Here is a 13091-nt window from a genome sequence, read left to right on the forward strand (position 1 = left end):
TACGTAAACTTAGTTGACTCCAATTTGAAAGACTTTCTACCGCAGGTAAAATGCTATCAAACAGCACTGCATGCTACAGAGAAATTGTTCGGGAAAGGAAGAGTCAGTCAAAACAGCAAACTTCATTGTTGTCTTATTTTAGGAAATTGCCACATCCACTCCATCCTTTGGCAGCCACCACTCTGATCAGTTAGCAGCCATCAACATCAAGGCAAGACCCTGCATGAGCAAAAAGATTATGACTTGCTGAAGGCTCAGATTAGCATTTTTAGCAATAGCATTTTTAATTAAGGTATATATATTGCTTTTTTAGATAATGCTATTGCACACTTAGTAGACTACACTATGGTGTCATCATAACTTTTATATGCACTGAGAAATAAAAAAATTGGCGTGACTCACTTTACTGCAATATTCACCATATTGTGGTGGCCTGGAACCAAACCCACAATATTTCCTCCGAGATATGCCTGTATAATGTGGTGTAAGTTTAAGGTGCACAGTGTGACAGTTTGATACATGTATATACAAAATGATTACCACTGTAAAATTAGCTAACACGTTCTTCACTCCACATGATTGCCGTTTTGTTGTTGTGGTGGTGGTTGTGGTGGTGAGAATATTAAGGCTCTGCTCTTATAACAACTTTTAAGTATACAGTACAATATGGCTAATTATAGTCACCATGCTATACATTAGATCTCCAGAATTTTATTCATCTTACAGTGGAAAGTTTGTACCCTTTGGTCAACATCTCCCAATTTCCCCTAGCCCTCAGCCTCTGGCTATCACCATTTTACTCTGTTTTTATGAGTTTGGTGTTTTTAGACTCCACATGTAAGTGAGGTCGTACGGTATTTGTCTTTCTCTGTCTGACTTATCCGACTTAGCATAATGGGGGGCAGCTTATTTGATCCTCCTATAACCTTGTGATGTAGACAAATTGTCATCTTCACTCCAATATTGGGAAATTTACAACCATGATAGATGAAATAAATATCAAAGACCACCCAATGACAGAGGCAAGACTAAGCCCAAAATCTCAGTCCTTCCAGCCTCAGATCTTTAGACAAAACATCGTTTTCCAGATTCTCTTGAGCCTTTTGAGGAGTCTATGTTGACGTGCGGAAATGTTGTTATTACTATGCTTGTACAGTCTTTTTCATATTCCCTTGGGGAAATTCATGGTAGTTAATAGAACTTAATTAGTTAAGCTCTTTCTCTAGATATTAAGCACAAACTCATTAAGAGATTTGTATGTGTATAGCATTCGGTGCCTGCTTGAAAAGAGTGTTTCTCTTTTCATTGGACTAAAACAGGGCTTGCAAATGCACTAATGAACTGGAGTGAGTGCTTGAGGAAGACCCCTTTGAGTACACCTGTTTTCTGCTTCGAGTTCAGCAATGTCCCTTAATTTGGAAAGATCAAGTTCTCATAAAGGTGTAGATGGACCCTTGGTTGGTGTCTCACATACCAACACACACATGCATGGAGAGAAGTAAAAATTTCATGTCTATATTCAGATACGAAGAGTCGAATTCTGTATAATCTTTTAGAAAAATAACACTAATTGAAGAGGAGCACAAGTTCTTGTGCATCAGTCAGGGATCTTCAGTTGCAGCAAGCAACGTCCAGCTCTGGACGTCTTGAATAATTTTTAAAAAAGAACTGATTAGAAGTCTGTGGAGTGTGTCACAGACCAAAGGAACAGGTGCAGAAGTGTGCTCGGCAAAGAGCTCCAAGGACGCAGGAAGCAAGAACCAGGTATCAGAAACCACTCAGGGGGTTTACCCCCTCTAGGGATGGCTCTACTTTTTCTTTCTTTCACTCCTTTCAAGAGTCAAATACTGGGAAGGAACATCTGATTGGCTCATGGACTCACCCTTTAACCAGCTGAGGGTGGGGCCTGCTGGTTGACAGTTAACAAGACTGCAAACAGTGAGTAAGAAGTAATTCCCAAAAGGAAACCATGGTGCTATAATCAGAAGGAAAGAAAGAATGCTAGAGTGTTGAAAACAAAATGAAACTGAAATAAAATACCAAGTGTCTTATTTAGATTTCCTGTATTCTATAGGGGACACATTTGCCTCAGGTAAAGGCAATGAATTAAGCTGATTTAAGATTATCCCATTTAATCATTACAGAGACTTATTCTAGGAAGTCCTCAGTCCCTGCAGTTAGATGTAGTTTTATATTGTTCTCTTAGTATGTTCCTTATAGTTACCTGTTTTATTGTTATTAAACCTGTCACTTAAAAACATAAGCTGCACAATATAGTTCACTGTAAACTACGCTTTCTTTCATCACGTAATTACATTAGAAAACACTAAACCTTCTGCTCCAATGAGATAATACAATCCCTAGGTGCTCAAAGACACATGGCAAACAATGCCTAAAAGGGGAATGCTATCTTACAGTAAAATATGCCTGCCTCAGAGGGCTTTGTGTTACCACTGCTAATGTGCTTTTGGAATTCTGACAGAGATGGACCTAGAGGAACGCCATTGACTGACAAATCATTACATACGGAACAGCCCAAGAAGGGGAAAAATGACACTAAGAATTCAAAACCAGACAGTGAGTGCATTTCAAGATGAATTGTGAAGGGCATATTACATGCAAGTTAAAACCTCCTTTTCTGAAAACTGCCATAATTGTTTTCCTTGATTGTAATGAGGCATTTGGTAGAATTAAGTATTTGATATCTATAAATCATTTAAAAGATGGAATAAAGACCTGGGTTATTGATGTGTGATGTGTTGCCCCTGAATTTACTCAGGGAATGAGGTATGAGGGGTGATTCTGTGAGTTCTCTGGCACACAGGACATGGTTTTTCATACAGGTGGATAAGGATTCTGTGTGAACTCCGAGTTCTAGAACTTAGAAAAATTAGAATCAGAGAGAGCGAGCGAGCTCAGAAATCAGTCAGTACAGATCCCTTATGGAACAGTTTCTCTTGTTATTCATGTGGTTTATATGTTTTATTCAAAGTTAGTAGCAATCCCAGTCAAATCAACTCTGATTCACTCTTGTATTACCCAAAGTAAGAAGAAAACTTTTACCAGAGTTATTTGGAAAGGGTTTCAGATTGCTCTGCCCCATGAGGAAGTTCCTGGGTTAGACAGTAGGGAGAAATCACGATGAAAATATGGGTCAGTCCTCTGTCTCCAGGGGTGTACATCAAAAACACTCAATCTGTGAGTTGTTAGGGACATAAGCTACCTGTTTACACATTTACAGCTTTGTTTAAAAAAAAAAATATGGTGGCTTTAGACATCAAACAGCAAAATGTGATTTCCCAGAGAAAAACTCTGCACCATCTCAGACTGATGTTTTCTTTTGTGTTTCAGTGACAAAACCCACATTTATTCACATGCAGCCTTCCCTTGATTTAACAAAGCCAGTTATTAGAAAGCCCTTCCTTATATGGATTCACATCCTCTTTTCTATAATATACTCTTTGTTTGACTTAATACAATCCACTTTTAGGACTTCTTTCAAGATCATAATCTGTCCATAAACTTCCCACGAACACTACAAATTTTTCTTCTTGAATCAAAGGCATTGTCTCACAGACTCATTCACCCACTGTCAGAAGTGTCTCTTCTGATCCTGAATCAGCATCAGAATCACCTGTTGTGCAAATTCACAGGTTCCACTCCAAACTGAATGAATCTGAACCTCTGAAGATAAGACCAGAGGATCTACATTTTAAATAAGCTCCTTCTGATTCTTACATATACTTAAAGCTGAGATCCAGTGCCTAAGGGATAGGGATCAAAGGCTGAGGTGGATTCAACCACCTTTAAACTTACTCTCAGAAAACCCTCTCCTCCTACAAGAAAAAAAGAGAAGTTATCTGAAAGCTCTTTAGTCCCGTGGAGCCTAGGTATACACAGGTGTAGGAATCCAGTACCTAGTATTTACCCAGTCTTCTGGGGCTAATTGTTCAAAAGGTTGTAGCCTGCATGGAGAATGCAGAAAGATAATGAAGAGCACGTAGCATCAGACCTGAGAGGAGGCACCCTGTGAAATGTCACCCCCATCTCCCATGAATATGAACGAGACCCCATCTATCAGAAATTTAAGGCAAGCTTGTTTTATAATAAAATTTGGATCCTTGAGATGCCTTTATATGAAATGGCTTTATAAAAATGTTGGCTTTGGGGAGGGTGTAGCTCAGTGGTAGAGTGCGTGCTTAGCATACACGAGGTCCTGGGTTCAATCCCCAGTATGTCTATTAAGTAAATAAATAAATTTAATTACCTGCTCCCCCTGCCCCGCCAAAAAATAAAATGTTGGCTTTGGTAGCCCACATTAGCATTAAACCAATTAGATAAACCCTAACCCAATATTTGAGTACATATTTTGGTAGGGACATCAGAAGACTGAGTTCTAGACTAAAATACTGAATGTATCTGAAGGCTTAATCATTGCAGCTCTCTTCCTTCTATGTCTACATTCACTCTCTTGGCATTCTCATGGCTTTAAATATCATCAGTACACTGATGACAGCCAAATTATCTAGATCAGTTCTCTTGTCTAGATTCTCAGTTCATATTCAACTGCCCATTTGGCATCACTTCTTGGGTGTCTAATAGACATCTTAAACAGCAGTGCTGAGGCTGAACTGCTCATCTCCCTCTAAACCTGCTGCTCTTAAAGCCTTTGATATTTTAGTTAAGTGCAACTCGATCTTTCCAATTGCTCAGGCTAAAAACCTTGGAATCATCTTCAATTTTTTCTCTTTTTCACCCCAAATTCAATCCTTCAGTAAATCTTCTTGGCTCCACCTTCAAAAAACCTTCAGAAACAAATCTCTTTTGACCATGTCTGCCACTCCCCCTGGTCTGAGCCACCATATTCTCTTGCCTGAAGTATTGCAACAACTTCCTAATACTTGGTTTCCCTGGTTTGACCCCAGCCTCACTCTGATCCATTCTCAACACAAAAACCCAGAGTAATCCATTTAAAACTAAGCCCAAAGATGTCATCTCATTGCTCAGAAGTCTTCAGTGTGTCATCTCACTCACTCAGGGTAAAACCCAAAGCCTCTGCCATGGCCTCCAAGGCTCCACATGGATCCGGTTCCCTAGGACCTGAGACTTCACTTCCACCCCTCGGCACCTGGCTCATCCGGCCCCAGCCAACTGGCCCTGGCCTCCCAAAGATGTCATCATGCCCCTGCCTAGGGCCTTTGCGCAGGCTTTCCCCACATCCTCCCATGACCTACTCCTTCACCTCCTTTGTTATCGCTCAAAAATGTCACCATGTCAGTCAATACCTCCCTGACCACCCCATTTAAAATTAGCCCGGTACCCCCAGAATTCCCTACCTTCCTTTCCTTCTGCTGTGGTTTGAATGTTTGTGTCCCCTTCCCTCCCCACCCACTCCCCAAATTCAGATGTTGACATTTTAATGCCCAACGTGATGATATTAGGAAGTGAAGCCTTTGGGAGGTGCTGAGGTCATGAGGGTGGATGGAATTAGTGCAGTGACAGAAGAGATCCCACAGAGCTCTCCTAGCCTGTAGGGACACGATGAGAAGGTGCTGTGAACCAGGAAGACGGCTTTCACCAGAACGTCACCATGCTTCTGCTTTGAACTTGGACTTCCAGCCTCTAGGACTGTAAGAAATAAATGTCTGTCATTTTTAAGCTACCCAAGCTGTGGTATCTGGTTATAACAGCCCAAACAAAGACACCTGATTTATTATTTTTTTTCATGTGTAGTCACATTCAATATACTCTATAATTTCTTCATTTTTATTTATGATTTGCCTTCCTCCATTAGAATATAAACTCTATTGAAGCAGTGATTCAGTGATTTTGGTCTCTCTCTCTTTTTTAATTTTTTTCCACTGCTGTCTTTCCAGGACCCAGAATAGTTCCTGGAACAAAATAGGTTTTCAAATAAATGTTTTCTGAGTGAATCAGTTAATGAATAAAGAAGTCTGCCCAGCTCCGTGGCCCTGATAGAACAGGTCACTTAAGTTCACCTCCTCTGTCCTCATTTGTAAAATGTGATTCATAATCCCTATTCAGATCCCCTCCATGCTCTAAAATTGAAGTCACGATCATAGATCCATAGGTACAGCAGGAAGCCCAATGAAGCTCTGGGACAGAGACTCACTGTTTGAACGTGGCTGTAAAACCTAGCGGGAGGGGCTGTGAGGGAGGCATCCAGTGGTCCCCATGATAAAGACTGGGTTTCAGCACAACTTGATGTCAAGATGAATCTGATGTTGCGCTTTTCTGTATCATAAAGAAAATGTCTGAAGACTTTATCCCTACATCATTTAGCTTCTTTTAGCAACCCATGCATTGTTCCCTGCCTCCACCCAGCATGGTTTTGTAAATGCTATCCACCCTACAGAGTTTCAAGGGATGAAATATCTAATTAAATTGAGATTTCTGGTGGAAACAGCTTTCAAAGAGTAATGATGTGATTAGACAGTATTTAACAAAAAAAGTCTCAGACCAGAAGTCAGTGGAACTTAATCATGAATCTAGTACTGTCACTATCTGTGTGACTTCAGTGAAGACACTTAACCTTTCTGCCTCAGTTTCCTTATTTGTCAAAGAGGGATTTGCCATTCCCCACAGGGTAATTGTGGAAAATGCAGAGAATAATCGATGTGGAAGTCCTTTTAAAGTTTATAAATTACCCTACACTTACGTCGTTAAGGAACTGTTTCATCCTTTTAAAGCACTAACAATGTGGTAGGTGCTAAAAATGACAGAGACTTAAATGCGATCTTTGCTCAAAAAACTATGAGATGCAGTCCTATCAACTCAAAATCTACCTAACAGGATATGACATGCACACTGGGAGATACTCCAGGGAAGAGGCTGTTGACAGAGTGGAAAAGTCAGGCATATGCAATTACAGTGCTGAATCCAATCATCGTCATGAGTTCAGGATAGATATTTATGGATCACCATAGGGACCGGGAGGAACCTGACATGCTGGGTAGGTGTAGGAGATGATCTTCTTGGGGAAGAAGTTATCAAAGACAAAGTCACGTCCAGCTCAAGAACTGGACGCTTCTCAAGCTGCGCAGCGCCTCTCTTTAACAGGCCCCAGCATTTGCTGCATCGTGGCTGCCATGGGACCACAGCAGATACTCTGAGCGCCACATGCGGTAGCAGCACAGCTGTAATCAGGACAGACTGCAGTCAGGACCCTTTTCTCTGGCTCCAGAGATACTGATAAAATCCATGGTTTCTTTTTCCAGGGCCCAGTTCAGAAATCAGTGCTAATCAAACAAAGCACACATTCCTTCTGGCACTGAATTTGACTCTGCAGAGTCTGTATGGAGATCCTGGCAAGCAAGAGACTCATTTTTCTAAGCCATGGATGGTCCCTGGAAGCAAATCTAGGCCTCGTACAGTGTTCCAAGAAGAAAAGTGAGAAATTTTTAGAGATGGGCAGAAAGGAAGATGTAAGAATAACCATAACAAGATCCTTAGAGGGGAGAGCTGTGTTGGATTAAACTTTGTATGCCCTATAACAGCTATACAGGAGGGAGGGTATAGCTCAGTGGCAGAGCACATGCTTAGCAGGCACGAGGTCAACCCCCTCATACCGCTATAGAATGCCTAAGTAAGCACCGATAAAAAAAACTAACTACACATGTTAATTACTTAAAGGATGAAAGCCTGGTCAGGTAGGTTAAATATCTGTGGTTGTATTCATTTGGTTGCAGAATCAAAACTTTCAGCCTTCAGAATCAACAAGACTGACTCATTACAAACAACTGCTATTTCTGAATGCCATCCAGGTGGCACAGCCACCAATGAACCACCAAGGAAAAGCAGCAGCAAATGTGTGCTCTATGCTATGCCCAGTCAGATGTGGCCAAGGTCACACAGACAGGTTCTACAAAGGAAGCATTATTGCCATTGTCATTGAAACACAAATCTACTTTTGGGAGAAAAATGCCTTATAAATACACCAATTGAAAAACAAAGTTAATTTTAGCCTATATAAGCAAAAGGAGATTCTTCTTTTTTTTAATTTAATTTTTCCCCAGCTTTATTAAGATATAGTTGACAAATAACATTGTGTCAATTCAAAGTGTACAATGTGATGATTTGATATACATATACATTGTCAAAAGATTACCACTTTAAGGTTAGACACATCCTTCACATCACAGAGTTACCATTTTGTGTGTGTGTGGTAAGAACATTTGAGATATATTCTTTCAGCAAATGTCAAGTATACAATACAGCATTGTTAACTGCAGTCACCATGCTGTACGTTAAAGCCTCAGAACTCATTCATCGTATAATTGATGCCCGCCTCTACTTTTCTCTGCCAAACTTTTCATCCTTTAAAGCTCTCAAAACATTCCTGTTTCATGTCTTCGTTTCTGGTTCCTTCGATGACATTAGCTGTTTTCAGCCCTTGTACACAGTCACATGACATAGTCAGCTATTGCACTCTCCAGGCCCTGCAAAGATGCTGGTGACTGGAAAGTTAGCTTCCGACATGCCATATAAGTTTTCCAACAGATATCCAGCAATAATGCATAATTGATTTACATATTATATTTATTATCATATTATATTACATTACATCATAATCATATGCGTATACCTTTGCCGGATGTAGTGTAATCTTTCAGTGACTCATACAGCACTTTAAGGTCCTAGTGTGTCTCAGTTATACTTGTGCTCTCAGTAAGCAAAATAATTGTGCCAAATTGCTGGTGAATAGAGCATTATGTTGAACAGATTCCTGGTAAGCACAACTACATCTCGACTCCAAACTGTCTGGAATGTAGATAGCTCTTAGTAACCCTAGGCATTTTCTACCTCCTTACTTACCAAGATTAATTCTACTTAGATAATTTTACTTTCCCAGATCAAACAAAATCAGGTGTGTTCTATTTAATGTATTTAGAAATAGTTGCTTATGATTATGTTTGTTTCTGCTCCAATTTTTTTTTTCCTTTTTATGTTTTTATTTCAGAGTCTCTCTGGGCTCAAAAATTATATTTTTCATGGCAATTTTTTCCCCTGGATGCTTATTTTAAGGCTGCGTACAATGAGTCCTTCAAAGAGGTGGCTCGCTGACTCGTGGCTACATCTTACACAGCAAAAATAACCAATGTACTATTCAGCAAATAACCAAAATGTTTTCGGAAATAATAGAGAACTTATGGTTTTTCCAGCATGTTCTGCAGAGCTCTGGGCTTCTACAGATGTGCTTTGCTGGCCACCATGATACGAGCAAAAAACCAAACTCAACTTCTCTCTGTGCATCTCAGTATTCTTCAACCTGAGCAATTCTTTCCTTATCTGTTTTAAATGTTGGGACTCCACACAAGGTTGCTTGTAAAGTAGATTTCATAGCCTAAAAATAGTTTGACAGTAATATTGCCCCAACTACTGATTGACTGTGAGTGTTTCATTTTGGTTGATCCAGTTGCTTGTTGACAAAGCTCCTATTGGGAAGTAGCAATGATGCTGACAAGTCCTTTCTTTGGTGTAGAAATATTTTTAAATCCTTACTAAGGGTTCACTGCTAAATAAAGCCCAGGTACTCCCAGTGTTTACTGTCCAAAGTAGCATTACACCAACACTCAGTTGCACTTCCACTCGACAACTCTAAAATCTAAGCAAGAATATGTGTCGTTGCTTTGAATATTTGGATTAAAAATGATTGGAGAAGCACGTTCACATGCAGTTTGACTCTTCTCCGCATTGGAGTAATTACCCCACATTGCAGCTGGACTCAAGGGATTTTGAATGTAGTAATGAACTGCTGCAAACCTTCCAAGAAATATAGAACCATATGTCTCAGGGACTTGGTTGGAGGCTGAAGCTATAGATAAGGATGTGGAAAGGGAATGTTAGTACTTCTAAAGCCAACTGGTTATGAATTGAAATTCATTGCTAATGTAAATGAAGCTGGAATGCATTTTTCCCATGCTGTTTAGGGTGGAATTTGTCATAGTAGTAGGAACCTGGATGCTAAACTTTATAATTTACTTTCTAATGATTAAAGAACAGAATGTCCATATGCTTAGAATTTTCATAGTAGAAGTTCAAATTTATATATGGCTTATATTCTCTGGATGGCTACAATAAGAAACTCTCAGAAGCTTAGGCAAGATCAGAAAAAGGCCAAAATATGAAACTGAAAGTAATGAGAATTAAAACACAGTAGATAAAAATAGTCATCTGTAGAAGTTCCATATTCCAGAGATCCAAATCCAGGCAAGAAATAAAATGTAGATAAGAAAAGCAGTAACTTAATCAATTATATCCATTTATTTTTTTCTAGAAAGGGTGGGATGTGCTTATGGAAGCACAGTATTTCAAACTGAGGCTAGAGAAAGAGGAGCCAAAAAAAAAAAAAAAAAGATTCAAAACACTCCCAGGAAGAGATACTTTGTCACCTGAGATAAACTCTCATTGAATAAGGATGGCTCAGCAAGCTTTTCTTAGAGACTTCAGACAACTTTTAGAATCTCAAGAAAGAATAGAGAGGATAGGTACCTATCATCAATTGACTTTAAGCAAAAGGGGTTATTCCAGCTATACTCGCGGGACCTGATTCAGTCAGTTGAAAGGCTCTAAGAGCGCTGCTGAGGTTTTCTGGAAGCAGATGAGAATTCCTCCTGTGGACTTCAGCTCCAGCCTGTGTCTGCACCTGCGGGCCTGCCTTTCCTGACAGTCTGCCCTATGGATTTTGGGCTCGCTTTAACCAGCTCCCACAATCACTTACGCCAGTTTCTTGAAATAAATCCCTTAGTGTATCTTTCCCCTTGGTTCTATTTTTTTCTGATTGAACTGTTACTGAAATACTCCCACACAACCTTTCTCAGGCAACTAGCAGAGAACATACCTCATCAAAAAGAAAGACTCAATGAAGAAAGAGGAAAACAAGGATCAAGCAAACAGGGGATTCAACTTAAAACAGAGATAAAGGGAATCCTAGGATGGATGGTGACTAAGCATTCTCAGGATAACAGCTGTGGACCATGTTGGATGGGATGTCTAACATCCATAAGGAAAACAGAAAGGCATATAGTAACCCCCCACCGCCCCAATCCACAGTTTTGCTTTCCATGGTTTCAGTCACCCATGGTCAACTGTGTTCTAAAAATATTAAATGGAAAATTCCAGAAATAAAGTTTTAAATTGCACACGTTTCTGAGTAGTGTGATGAAATCTCATACCATCCCTTCCCAGACTGGAATCATCCCTTTGCCCAGCGCATCCTGCCTGTTAGTCACTCAGTAGCTCTCAGTTATCAGAGTAATTGTCACAGTATCACAGTGTTTGTGTTCAAGTCACCTTCATTTTACTCAATAATAGCCCCAAAGTGCAAGAGTGGCAATTCGGATATGCCAAAAGAGAAACCCTACAGTGCTTTCTTTAAGTGAAAAGGTAAAAATTCTCAACAAGGAAAGGAAAAAAAAATGTATGCTGAAGTTGCTAAGATCTATGGTAAGAACAAATCTTCTATCCGTGAAATTGTGAAGGAAAAAGAAATTTGTACTAGTTTTGCTGTACAAACTCCACCTCAGACTCCAAAAGTTATAGCTAGTGTGTGATATGTTCTTCATTAAGATAGAAAAGGCATTAAATTTGTACCGTAAGATATTCTGAGAGAGAGAAAGATCACATTCACATGCCTTTTATTAGAGTATATGGTTAAAACTGTTTTATTTTATTTATTATGTTATTGTTGTTAATTTCATCGTGCCTAATTTACAATTTTTTGTATATATATTTTTATTGAAGTATAGTCAGTTTACAGTGTTGTGTCAATTTCTGGTGTACAGCATAATGCTTCAGTCATACATGAACATACATATATTCGTTTTCATACTTTTTCATCATAAGTTACTACAAGAAGTTCCCTGTGCTATACAGTATGAACTTGTTTATTTTATATGTATTAGTTAGTTCAATCAGAAAAAAATCCTGAACTCCCAATTTATCCGTTTCCACCCCCCTCCCCCACTGGTAACCACATGTTATGTTACGTTATGGTAACCATAAGTTTGTTGTCTTTTTTTTGGAGGGGGGGTAGGTTTAATTGTTTATTTACTTACTTATTTTTTTAATGGCAGTACTGGGGATTGAACCCAGGACCTCGTGCATACTAGGCATATAAGTGTTTCCTATGTCTGTAAGTCTGTTTCTGTTTTGTAAATACGTTCTTTTTTTTTTTTTTAGATTCCACATATGAATGATATTGTATGGTATTTTTCTTTCTCTTCCTAGCTTACTTCACTTAGAATGACAATATTTAGGTCCATCCATGTTGCTGCAAATGACATTATTTTATTATTTTTTATGACTGAGTAGTATAATTTATAAAATTAAATGTTAACATAGTTATGTATGCATAGGAAAAAACACAGTATATAGTTGACCTTTGAACAACATGGGCTTGAACTGCATGGGTACACTTACACATGAATTTTTTTTTCAGTAGTAAATAATACAGTACTCCACAATCTGAGGTTGACTGAATCCACAGATTCATAACTTCTGATACAGAGGAAGCATGGATACAGAGGAACCAAAGATACAGAAAAACTTAAGATACAGAGAACCTGTGGATATGGACGGCGGAGTGTAAGTAACACGCAGATTTTCTACTGTGCAATAGTCACCGGTTCTGACCCCTGTTGTTCAAGGGTCAACTGTATACAGCGTTCAGTACTATCTGTGGTCCCAGTCATACACTGGGGGTCATGGAATGCACCCTCTTTGGCTAAGAGGGTACTACTATACTCATAAGGTGAAACTTAGTAATATGTATCAGACTAACAGATTAGTAGCTGAGAGTAAAACAAAAGCCAGACAGGTTTTAAAACAATATTAACCAGAGTTCTTAGTGATCAAGACAAAAAAGTACAAGTTGCCTTGCCTGGTCATTTGTTGGTAGAACCACAGAAGTTTGCAGTTCCCTGTGAGCACAGGAAAAAGGGACACCAACAAAACCTTCCAATGCCCTAGATGCGCCATAATTATGCTTTTAATTGAGATTATCATCAGTTTTGTTTTCTGTGTTCTGAAGAAGAATCTAATCTCCATTACACAGGATGAGGCTGGAGGAA

At 39.2% G+C, this 13091-nt stretch overlaps 1 long non-coding RNA gene across 5 annotated transcripts in view; it reads left to right on the forward strand.

Moving 5' to 3' along the window:
* LOC140696348 (uncharacterized) overlaps positions 1 to 13091 on the forward strand; it is a 314939-nt gene that overhangs the window by 286060 nt on the left and 15788 nt on the right. For 4 of the 5 annotated variants that reach the window (XR_012072547.1, XR_012072544.1, XR_012072545.1 and 1 more), the window contains exon 9: positions 12461 to 12606. This is a non-coding gene — a long non-coding RNA (uncharacterized lncRNA). The remainder of the gene's footprint in view (positions 1 to 12460; positions 12607 to 13091) is intronic. The other variant, XR_012072546.1, reaches the window with a different exon arrangement.

The sequence above is a fragment of the Vicugna pacos genome, chromosome 5, assembly GCF_048564905.1.
Source record: "Vicugna pacos chromosome 5, VicPac4, whole genome shotgun sequence".
Taxonomy (NCBI): Eukaryota; Metazoa; Chordata; class Mammalia; order Artiodactyla; family Camelidae; genus Vicugna; species Vicugna pacos.